We start from the raw sequence: 12,782 nt of genomic DNA, 5'->3' as shown, positions 1-12,782 counted from the left end.
GAAATTTAAATATCTCAGATCTCACAACTAGCCTTATAAAGATATTCAGCCAGTGTAATATATTTTCAGTATTCTTACAAGTAATTTCACTTCAGCATTTCATCTCTCCTACGTCCTTTTATTCAATTTCATAACTTTTAAATTCGACAGCTATAAAGTCCATGGATCAAAATTCCTGCTGTGAAAATCACTACTTTTTAACACCAATGGAAAGAAAAATACTCTTTTCTGAACTTCTTCTGTTGTAACACTCCTTCATGCACAGCATCGTGAATAACACAAAACACAACAGCAAATGACATCTCAGCCCTTAAACACCTTAAGTTTTAGTGACATGGGTGTAATTTGGCATTTTCTCCCCTTGCTCTCTTGGCTTATGAGACAAAGCCTCTGAGAGAATGGAAAGAATGAGCTGGGCCCAAGGACACTGTGCCTTTCAGTCTGGCCAGCACTTAGCGAGGCAGTGAATCCACAAGGCCCAGAGGGCTCAGCCGAGACTTTTCTCACAATAAGGTGTCTGGGGAGGCGGGAGTGGCATAGCCAGGGGCGCTGCAGCTCTGCTCTTTTCTCCACTCAGCTGGGCCCAGCGCACATAATACCATCCCCACGCCACAGCACACCAAGCCAGTGACAACGTGAGAAAACAACCGTCAAACAGTGCAGAGCAGATCAAGCGTGTCTCCTCACTTCTCTGAGTGCAAAAAGCACACATACTCTACGTCAGGCGCACACAAACTAAAACAATCCACAACACAAATGTAAGTTCACTCTGAACTTATAGTACATGTAACCACATTCTAGTACATATTTACATACTGCAAACCTCTGATCAGGAATTAAGGGAATAGAAACAGTCTCGGGTTTGATGCAGAAGCAAATGTATATATAACCAGTCATAGGATGAGCAGAGCACTCTTCATTATCATGTGAATGTGTGTTTATTTTACTGGCACCTGAACGCTTCAGCGGGCTAAAACAGTTAAGTAGCAGGAGAGAAAATGAACTAGATTAGGCCATGCTATGTTTCTATCTTTATCTTTGGTCGTATTCCATAACCCTTGGTCTTTCACTCTCTGTGTGCTTGTGTTTCCTCAGCTGTGCCTGCTGTCTACAGTCCCATTGTGGTCAGAAACAACTGAACTTAGCCTATGGAAGCAGCGGTGCAGTTTGGAGAGCAAATGACCAAACTCAGGGAAAAAGTGACTGAGGCACATTGTATTTGCTCTTCTACGAACACAAAAACAAAAATGTCTTTAAATTAAGGTTAGGCCACAATTCAAGGGCAGGCTTTTCGGTGAAGGGGGGGGAGGGAGGAGAAACATCACTAAGTTGGCCTGGACCAGTCTGAGCAGCACGGCAGCCCTTTCGAAGAATGAGCCTCTGCCAAAAGCTGCCTCTGCCTAACCAAGTCTCCCACCATCTGCAACAAATGTGCTCTATTAAAGCAGTACCATATGGACAACAAGCTAGCTATTAACACGGCTTCAGCACATCCCCTTAACCTAGCCCAGATTTCAAACTTCCAGTCAAATTGACTGCTGATTTAATGCACCGCCAGCAGCCATGTGGGTCTTGGCACGAGACGGCACTCTCAGCCTTCAGTCATTAACAGGCTCACGTAGTGCGCAGCACACAGTGAGACATAGAAGTTAGCTACACAGATCCTACCAGTAACTACATCCCAGGTTACTTGGTGTATCTCTTAAACAAACCCATATGAGAAAAAGTAGCAATATCCAAAGAGGAGGATACAGAGAGCAACAGTCTGTGCTGATCCAACTCCAACTTTCTTAAGACAAATAAACCCAGGCTCAAAACAGTCTATTGTACTGAGTGGAAACAAGCTTATGAAGTACATCTACCCACAGAGCTGCTGCAGTGGCAGCCTAACTGGTGGCTTATGTCTCAGTTCTTCCACAGTGATGGAGAGTGCATTTGCTCCCTCTGCATGGATCCAAAATGGCAGTGATTAACCCTGCAGGGTGTGAGGGGGGGACACTTTAATCCCTGTGGGCCGGGCGGCCATGTTGACGCCTCTCCCCTCTCTGAGTCATGTGGGGACCCACCCACTGCTCACAAAGCTATGCTCTCTTCTCCTCGTCCATGACGCCACGGCTATGAGCCCTAACACACACACACACACACACACACACACACACACACACACACACACACACACACACACACACACACACACACCAAATCAATTACAGTTCTGCGGTTTTAACCCGACTCCAAAGTTCAGTAAATTTTGTTTGTTTATTTTTTCTCCTCCTGTCTCAGCTGCTTAGATACTGTACATAATTAGTGTGGAAATTCATTTCTTCTCTGTGTATGTATAATGTATACAGTGCAGTGGACTAACAGAGACTTAGTCTTGGCAAAATTCAGAATACAGTTTATTTTTATTTTGCAGTTTGATTTCAGCCTTTGTAATTATTAACCAATTTTGTTTTCCATGATAACAATGTCACCATCACACCAGGTCAGTGCCAGTTTTTATAACAAACATTTTATTACAAAATTTACACTACTAAAATATCTTGTCTTATTTTCAAGCTCAGTTTGTAATTGTAAAGATCATTATTACTATCATTATTATTATTATTATTATTACTATTAATCACATTGGATCTTTAGAAGCTTGATTTTTATTTTTAAATGACATTGTATGTAAGAGGCAGTTATAAGTTTTTAACTCTTGTACATGAAACTAAAGATCATTGTTCCACAACATCTCCGCCAGTAGTGTCCCTATGCAAATTGAAGTGATAAGCTAAAGACTGGCTGATGACAGTCTAATTAAATAAGCCTTTCAAAGCTCTCAGTGGAGCAGTGGGATGTGTGAAAAGGTACTGTTGGTTCGAGAAGAGGGAGATCCAGGGAGGAAAAAAAGCTGTCCAAGCACTCCCAACATCCCAACAGACAGCTTTACGCCAACTCAACACCCACTCACATGAAATATGGCGATACCTGGTCCAGACATATATGCATATACACCTACAGTGTAGCGCACACCCACGCACACACCTTATGTTACCTTTACTAATGGCAGTGGTGTCCCATTGACCCCCCCATCCACACACACACACACACATACACATACACACATACATACACATATCTCAGTCAGAGCTGCCAGATGAGTAGTGAATTAATTTGTGTGAGCCACTCCAGCATTAGGAAGGTGTGTTGAAAGGTGTCTGCTCATGTTTCAAATTAAACGCGCTGCTGGTCAGCATTAGCACCTCGCCACCCGTCGGCAACTGACACTTAGGGGGTGGGGGATGGGGAGGAAGGAGGGAGCCCATCCGCCGTTCACACTGGAATAATTAGAACATGTCAGGAAGAATTAATTTCCTCATTTTTCAAAAGGATACACAGAAATTACCATGTTATTATATGACAGGGTCCCTGGGAGGATTGGATTAAATTTGATTTCTTGCGCAGCCCACACAACAAATTAAAGTCATAAATAAGATGGAAAGAAGCGGGGCACAGAGCATATGTTTATGGCAATGAGTGAAGCCAAGGGACCAGAAACAACCATCTTCATTTCATTTTATTTAAATCAGGCCGACACCGTGTGTCTGAATGACAGCAGTTGCTAATGGGCCGAGATTAGAGGCTCCTTGATATTAACACAGAGATCCAACAACTCCAACTAAAAAGCAAAGGAGCGTACAGTGTGTATGCTACTAGATGAGCCTATTCTGCACAGAGTGACCGGCTACCGCTTCATCTAGGTCTTATCACAACAAAACGTTCTGAACTTATTTATTCTACTTTGTTAACTGATTTCCGACTTTACATTCAGCTTTTATTTTAACTAACACAACACAGAGGTAGTACAGAGTGTAATGCTCATCAGTCTGTTTAAGAGTTGTAGGTAACAACATTTACCCCTGTCCGAGTCAGTCAAACCCTCCATTAGTTTTGGAGTCACCAGAAAATTAATGTCCGATTAATGGCTGTCATTTGTCCATCAGCACGACAATGAGTGTCATGCTGATGGACAAATGACACAAATGCCAAGTTTAGAAGCAATGGCATTTGCAAATTGACATTTGTATTAAAAACAGATTCCTTAATGTTCTATGAAGAGAGAATAAAAGGCCAAAAAAGGAGAAAAACAAATTGAATCTTCTATTTAGGATGAGATAGATCCCAGTTCAAAGAGAATATTGAACTGCCGCCATCTAGCAACACAATACTGGACACCATCTCTTTTCTTGGGGCGTAGATTAGACTTGTTAGCTTACCATTACAATTTAATACTGGCTTGCCTGGGTTGTCTGAGTTTTTCAACTCTTTCAAAATGGGCTGTCATTAGAGCCGAGCACTCCCCTGGGCACCACAAACTTTAAATAATTTGTGAATCAATTAACTGGCTACTCTCAACGCAACAGGGATTTCACACTCCAGGGTCGTGGTGCATTATCAGTTAAAGACGATTCATGGCGTTTTGGGAGAAAAGTTCATGGTTGAAATCATTAATTCATTTTACCGGACTTTTAGTTATGCATTACTTTCCACAGCTGGTGTAGCAAGAAGATTAATGGCATGTTCTTTGGTCTTGTTTTCTGCTGTATATAGCTACTAGGTGAAACGCTGTCCTGCAGTACTAAGGAAGATACCTTGAGAAGCAGGACAGCAGCCAAATCCATATTAGGTTTTTATTCTTATGAGGATGAAAAAGTCCATCAAACCTTCAGAAAATAATTAAAAATAATAATGATAATAATGATAATAATTAATAGTAATAAACTCAGCGGTTACGTCCTTTTCATGTGGTTTAATATAGACCATACTTCATCACCAACTGTAAAGAGAGCTCAGACAACACCCAACCTCAACAAATTAGTTAAAGCACAGTTAAAGCATATTTTAGTTTAAGCACTTCAAAATGAGGTCATTCATGAGTAATACAGAGAGCAAGCTATTAATTGAATGCAGACTTTAGGAAGATGGATAAAGTTCAGGAGGGTTTCCCACATTCTTGCCAGGTAATGAAATATGCAACAATTAGTTTTCCAAATTCACACTGGGATCCTCTGAAGTAATTGAGGCTGATGAAATGAAAATATTTGTAAGGCGGTCGAGCGGTCTCTGTTCAGAAACATTTTGACCATAATCACTGCAGGGTCAGCGGACTGAAGAGGCCCATTTGATAAATAATAGATGAGGAATAACCATTCAAAGGTTATTCATTTTCATTTTATGGTGAGGTGCAATTTATTTAATTTCTAACCAAATGGCTCCTCAGCACTCTCTTCTTCAGTGGTGCCATCGATAGAGAGCTGAGAACCGCCAGACTACGTTGCTGTTGCTTGTTAGATGAATGGCACATAATAACAAAGAGTGTATAGTGTGTGCCTATTCACATGGTCTAACACATCCTCATCAGGTGTTTTCAAATGACATTGCAAGAGTGTAATTAAACTTGTACTATAAGCACTCCAGACACAAACTAAATTACTTTCTGTCATGTTTTGAGATTAATTAAAGCTGTGGGTCAATGGATCTAGATTTCAGATTGTACAAGGATCCAACTGCATGTCTCAGAGGAGTGATATGGCAATGAATGCTAGCCCAACAGGGCTTCATGTGGTATTTTATTTTGTAACAAATACTGACAGATGCCCGATAACATTACAGTGACTTAAATCCTTATAATCAAAACTTCAGGGGTCAATTTATTGACTACCTGAGGAGGCGCATTTTTAGCTGGACCAGCAGGAGCCAATACACACAGGTGGTGACCAGCAGAAGTACATCAATCATATCTTGTTACGTGGATGCAATTTTTGAACATATTCCTTTTTAATTTTTCACCTAAACCCAATCATCCATGTTGGAGGGCTGACCACACAGCTTCTGCTGATGACTCAGCTGGGATCTTTGCTTTAGCATCTTTTATTCATTTGTCTGTTAGTGAAGGTTGCTAGTTGATGTTATATCATTACAAAACATATCATCCAGTATCTGGTATCTCAAATGACACGGAGAATTTCAAAAGAGGTGCTGCAGTAGGTTGATAGAGTAAATGATCAGGTATATAAGACCTGCTCACACCAGTTAGCTAGTATTGTTCTTAACATTGATTGGTTGCATTTTTTAGTTCTCACAGTAATGTGTTATATTTTAGTAAGTTTGATTCATTATATTCTGCTTTTATGTTTACAGAACCATGTACAGTGTGACCTGAGTGATGACTGACTGTGGTAGTACAAGTTCAAGCCGTTCACAACAACCTCAGCAGCACTAACATGCAGCAGCAGAGTCAGCTCGCTGGTAGACAGGTGCGTGTTCGCCAGAGCAGAAGAAATGGCATGATTAAACAATGGTAAATGGCCATGAACTTTGAATTCAGAGATGTTTCCCTGCTATTATTGGAGAGCTTCTCAACCACATTAATATGACTTCCAGGATATCTCCAACTGACATTTGGAAAAAAAAAGAATAATATGAACTAAGTTCCTCACCTTTATTTGCTTAATATCTATGATACATTTTTATTAGAAAACCTGCATGAGCAGCAGCTGAGCAAAGATAGTTAAAGTAATATTATATTGATGCAGAGAGGACTGTAGTACTCTCTATTCTGTTTCTTTTAAAGCAAAATGCCACCTTTCATAGCAACTGTCTTACTGTATTGCCTTGAAAAAATTCACTTAAACCACTTTATACTGACATACGACCACTTATATATACATGCATATAGATAGATAGATGTTCAAAATAAGGTTGGATAGTTTCATATTATTCTTAATGCTTAGCTCTAGCAAATAGCAATCAAGTTTTCACATTTTTGACCAGTGTCACCTGTAAATGAATTTCAAAAGGTTGATTTTCTTTTCCTATAGTGTAGGAGCATGTCTGGCTTTAAATAGCCATTAAGAAGACTTACAATTAATAAATACTAGAAAGCCTGATTTGACTTTAAAATTGCAACTTCCACACAAGGAAGTAGATCATATCACACAGGAGCAACAGAATGTGAAGGAAGGAGACAGGGGAAAGAAAAATCACAGCACAGTACTGAAGGGAAAGCAAAATGCAAGAAAAAGAAGTTGAAGGATATAATGTTTAAAAGGTTTGTCTGTAACTTTGTGCCTATACAACTGTCTAATTGTGCATACATTGTGTGCCTATCCAATTGTCCACCTCATTTGATGCAGGTGTTCATTGTGGGTGAAAGACAGCAGGGGTGTATGAGACATGTGGCAAGACAGAAGCAGCTGAAGAGGTAAATTGATACTTACAAAAACTGAAAGACTCAATCCCCAGCTTCCAGCGATCACTGGTCGGCTGATTTTGAATTCATGTAAATAACCTGAAATGTAAGCACAAATAAGAGAGGAAAGGGCTATTTTCAATTTGTCCTTGAATGCAACATCGTATCGTTATTATAAAGATCTACTGTATAAATATTACTTTTAAAATAGAAAAAATACAACATTTAAATATTATCAATGTGTTTGAATAGCTTCCAGTTGAGTGACTTTGGGACATAGTTAAAATCAACAAAGGTCTGAGATAACTGTATTTACCTACATCAGAACAAACAGAGACAGAACAAGAGGAAGAGAATTGGGGCCATAGTGTTGTTGGCTGAGGGTCAGAGTCTCCACAGCTGAGCGAAACAGCTTTGTTAGTGTCTGACCTCCAGTCCTCACAGCTGTCACCAATGGGAATCCGTCCTAGACAATGTTTGAAATCTACTTCTCCTCATTAATCTGTCTTCCAGTTGGTGGATTCCACTAATAAACAGCTTTCATATAAAGTGGTTGTTTTATTAAATTTTGCTTTCTCTCTTCAAGCACTGCCTGCTAATGATTTATTTAGGGGCCATGCTCTGCTAGTTTCAGCATGTCTGTTGAAGGGCTGCAACTTAAGAGCTATGTTAGAGAATGCACGAATAACAAGGAAACGCAAGTACAGTATAAGTGCATACAGTTTTAGGCATCATCTGAACCAAATTCCTGCTTAAATGCACCCATAGTTCAGCGGTAAGGACAATGACAACTCATTGATGGGGCCATCTAGCTTGAGGGATGGAAATGCTATGAGCTTATTCATGTTCATTTTCTCACATTATCTTGTTTTTCACAATAAGCCAAGATCTCATTACCAGCTGATTTATACAATTAGTCTGCCTCAGCACTGCCAATTAAACAAGGCCAAGGGTTTTTAAGGTCACGCTTAACTGATCTGTCACTAATTTGCACTACAGCACCTTAGTCTCCCTTCGCTGGGGCAAATAAGCCACCAACAACAAGACCAGATAAATGTACCGACTACCACTGCATTGTTGTCAGAGCACAGCACGGAGTCTGCTGCGTGGGAGGCTGGAGGGCGAACAGAATGAGCCAGATAAAGGCAAGAGTTGCAGACGGGTCTGAATGTGGTAGCCTTGAGGCTGGAGGTGACAATGGGGGAGAGGGGACCCAGGTGACCCCAGCTGAATGGAAAGCTGTTACATGAATAGCACCTCTGAGTTTAAAATCTACTCCTGCCTCTTAAATGACGCTAAACACAGACTATTTCACTGTTCTGAACTATGCTCCAGCTGCAACCACCCACTCTTGTATTCACACACACATACACACACGATTAACTTATATTAGTAGCTATTCAGTCTACACAATAATCCTTGCCTGCTGGATAAACCACATATTACATGGATGGTAATTCAATAAACCAGTCTTTGTCAAACATCTGACTATAGGCTTAATTCCTGTTGTGCCTACATAAATGAGAGCTCTTATAATTACAGAGAGTAGATATTAACAAACCTTTGAATTCATAATCTGATGTTGATTGAGAACAATGAATGAATTTATTATAAATAATAAATGGGAACTGTATTCCTTATTCACTGGTTATTTAAGTTAATTATTTGTCTGAGGGGGGAAAAAAAGAATTTATAATTGCAAATAATGAGCGACCCCAAATTATATTATAATGAAGCAAATGTAGTAATCCCTGTGGTGTAATAAGAGTCAGTGTCAACCGGCCTATTGTAGCTGCATGTTGCAGCTCTTTTCCTGCTGTGAATTAGACCTACGGGCAGGAAACATAAAACAGGCACTCCCCATTCCCAATTAGAGGATTGGGAACTTATTAAACACAATTCCAGTCAACCCCAAATTCAAATTATTAGTTTCACCACATTTTATAAATAAATTGTCAACACACTTAAGCAATATTCAGTATACCCATTATTATTATTATTATTATTATTATTATTATTATTATTAATTACAGACAGTAACTGTTAGGGTGAGAGGAAGAAATGCCAAGTAAATTCTGTCCCATTAGGCCACAAGTGAACAGTCAGAATGAGGCACAAAGACTTATTTCTGCTAAAATAATTTCACTACACTGAGCATACTGGAGGTTTAGCTCTCACATACAAAATCCAAACAGACTGATGGAGCTGACATCAAAGGAGCAGGGACAGAGAGCTCACATCCACCTGTGGCATTTCTGTCAAAGAGTGGCCTTTTCTTTAGCTTTGGCTAGCCATAGCTAGCTCACACACACACACACACACCCTCAACAGACACGAAAGAAATACATGAAAATGCAAAAGTCTAAACACACTCAAGTTTCCACAAAAGCTTTCATATGCAGTGAAGCAGAGTTGAAAATTATAGCATCATTTCCAACACTGAAATTTGTCAGGGTACACACACACACACACACACACACACACACACGCACACACACACACACACAGAGGCCTTAAATTTGGTATAGTTCAGATACGCACTTAACACACATATATGCAGTTTGTCTGGGCACAACACTAAATCCAAATTCCATATTTCTGCAGTGGCACAGCGGGTGAAATATATGGTTAAATCATTCACTCGTACTAAACCCTCCTACGTAGAAGCTTCTCATGTATCTTTATATTACACGTCAAACATGCTGTATGCCTGCTGGAATTGCCACTTGAGCTAAAGCCTCCTGTACAGTACGTGAAGGAAAGCAGTTTTACCACCACAGCACAGAAAGATTCACTTTCACATCAACTGAACCTTCAAATTCCACACGTGTTCATATACGGTGTGGGCTACGCTTGATTTAATTTTCCTTGACCATAACAAAGAGTTATGTTTTTCAACCATCATGTGACAGTGGCTCAGTATCAATAGACATCATCACCACAACTGTATACAGCACAGAGGAGACCAACCGCAACATAACTGTCGTTACCAAATTCAGGTTTTATGTTTCATGTACTTTAACATTGCCTTTCTACTACTGCTGTATGTGGGACGTATGTGGATGTCTGTATGTTTATGTGTCTGCTGCATACGCATGTGCATGTATGCATATGTACAATTCACCTTGTGGTAGTTGTGTGTGGATATGCATGAGGCAAGCCAAAACTTGTACTTCAACTTCTGTTTGGAATTCATCCAGATCTGCAACATGGTATAAAAAAAAATAATAAAAATCCTCCCAATCCTCCGTTCCAAATCCTCACACTCTCCTGCGTCCAAACAAGCTAAAGTAGGAATTCTGCCGAGTTAGTTATTTTGACAATAGAGGTAATCTATGCCATCAGCAGACTGCTCCCTACCTGGATGCAGTGTGGTTATCTCTGCAGAAGCAGCAGCCACACAGTCAGTCAGGCCGCGGACTGCATGGGGGAGTTTGGGGATGCAATGAGGTGGGGCTATAACACTGGTCCCAGGGGAAATAGGGAAATGGGAGGAACAGGAAGGTGGGGGTGCAGTGTGGAGGGCAAACGGGTGAAGCGCAGAACATTGTAGCCACAGAAATGTCTTATACAGTGATTGAACACACGTGATTGTCTGTTAAATATCCAGTTCCATAAAGTCAATCCTCTCTGCAGTAGCATCATCTGTGAAACACGAAACGACAGCTTCCATGCAGTGAGTAAGAACCATAACTGGGAATGAGAGGACATTGCTGGTCAGGAAACAGCTAGAGTTCAGGTAAACTGTGGACACTTTGGCATAGATCATTTTATAGAAGCAGTATTTGTGGAGTCATTGTCATCTCATAAATTTATTCACTTCCTACTTTGGACATCTATGGACAAATAAATAAAAAGTCCAGTACTGTGTAGTTAAAAAGACAAGCTGTATTTCTACAAGAGATCCACCATATCTTTGAGTTATTTGGTGTCGGAAACAGGTCAATCACGTGCAAACAGCTGTTTCATGCTCCAGCACACCGTTAACTGTCACAGCCAGACAAATCTCTCTTTTCTTTTCTTTTTATCTTTACCCTCTGTCTCTCTCAAACTGCCTTTTTCTATCTCTGGCCCTGTCCTGCCACTGAACTACAGCAGACTAGACATTCACAAAATGTCTAGCACCAAAGTGTCAGGAATGACTACCGTAGTGTCACTCTGGTTAAAATATCTTTGTTCAGATTAAAACAGTGGCCAGTATTTCTGGCAGAGCTTAAGAGCAATAGTGTCGAGCAGAAAAAAAAAAAAAAAAAAAATTCTACCCAGTTTGTTACGAGCAATACCCTGATACAGATACAGTGCTGTGGCTGCAGGAGGCTTTCATGTGCTACTCAGCAAACACATTATCTGTCATTTCCTTTGCGTCAAGTAACAAGAATAAAAGTCTATTTACTGAGCAACTGGGTTTAGGCAGGGTGAAGGGAGAGAAACGACCGGCAAATAGAATGTTTTCCTCCACGGTGGACGGCATTCAGTCCCCAGTGCTCCTAACAGGCGGGTGTGCAACCTATCAATTCTCTTTGATTCCCTCTCATATATTCTTCACTTCAAAGACTGTAAAGACAGAGAACATAAAATAGGCTTGTCTTTTTGCTCACTGATGAGACCTCTTTTCTTAACTTCCAAGATATGCATTCATATTTTCCTTCCTCCCTTTCTTTCTCTCTTTCTTATTCAGTGTGGGGTTTGTGTTTTTTGTGTATGTTGGGGGTTTCTCCCAGGTAATGTGTTTATTTTCCCGGACCCATCTTCTAGTTTACTGCGTGGTGGCGTTTCTCCCCTCTTATCGCCTGACCCTCGCGGGGCACTTTAGCCCCTCAAATCCTGTTCACCATATACTCGTTTTAGAATCTGTGAAATGAGTGCTAGAGAAGCGTGGCCACAATGTCTGCCTGTGTTGCTACTGGACTCAAATGGGCTTGGTGCTTTTTTGTCCAGGGAGATGCATAAATGGAAGTTTTTAACACCTCAAAGGAGGCTGGGCCTTTGTGGAGCCACACTAGAGAAGCCTGCCAGTCTCCCGAGGAGGCAGACACACTGAGTGCTGCAGGACAAAGAGCTTAGAGGAGGAGAATCAGCAGGGGCATCACTCTGCTTTGGGCACCAGGCAGACACACACATGTACACCCACATATATAGCTGCACTTACATACAGAGTGCACATACAAACACATGCACACACACACAAACATTGCAAAGACTGAAATGGCACATTTCAACTAACTCAAATACCTGTGAACACAAAATGATCAAAAGAAGCAGATTTGTTGAATATACGTATATCATAACAATCATATTATGTTTTAAATCTGATCAATTAACTGACACCAAATTCTTCTCATACCTACGGTGCAACCTAGTTACAGGTAGAAATCAAACAGCCAGTAGAGGCAAGCAAAGAATAGGAAGAAATTAACATAAACACTGTATTTCCACCAGTTAAAATACAATGCTAACTGTAAATAGATTCAAATGTGATTGTACAAACACGCTCAATAAAAATGACAAATACAACCAGCACAACAAACTCAGCCATTTCCTACTT

General features: G+C 40.5%; 1 protein-coding gene across 7 annotated transcripts in view; it reads right to left on the bottom strand.

Moving 5' to 3' along the window:
• sox6 (SRY-box transcription factor 6) overlaps positions 1 to 12,782 on the bottom strand; it is a 137,877-nt gene that overhangs the window by 107,140 nt on the left and 17,955 nt on the right. For all 7 annotated transcript variants that reach the window (XM_056371135.1, XM_056371118.1, XM_056371160.1 and 4 more), the window contains exon 2: positions 7,266 to 7,336. The gene's annotated coding sequence lies outside the window, so the exon portion shown is untranslated. The remainder of the gene's footprint in view (positions 1 to 7,265; positions 7,337 to 12,782) is intronic.

Source organism: Seriola aureovittata, chromosome 1 (assembly GCF_021018895.1).
Source record: "Seriola aureovittata isolate HTS-2021-v1 ecotype China chromosome 1, ASM2101889v1, whole genome shotgun sequence".
Classification (NCBI taxonomy): domain Eukaryota; kingdom Metazoa; phylum Chordata; class Actinopteri; order Carangiformes; family Carangidae; genus Seriola; species Seriola aureovittata.
Note: the sequence above shows the minus strand (reverse complement) of the source record. Positions and strands in the feature narration are given on the sequence as shown.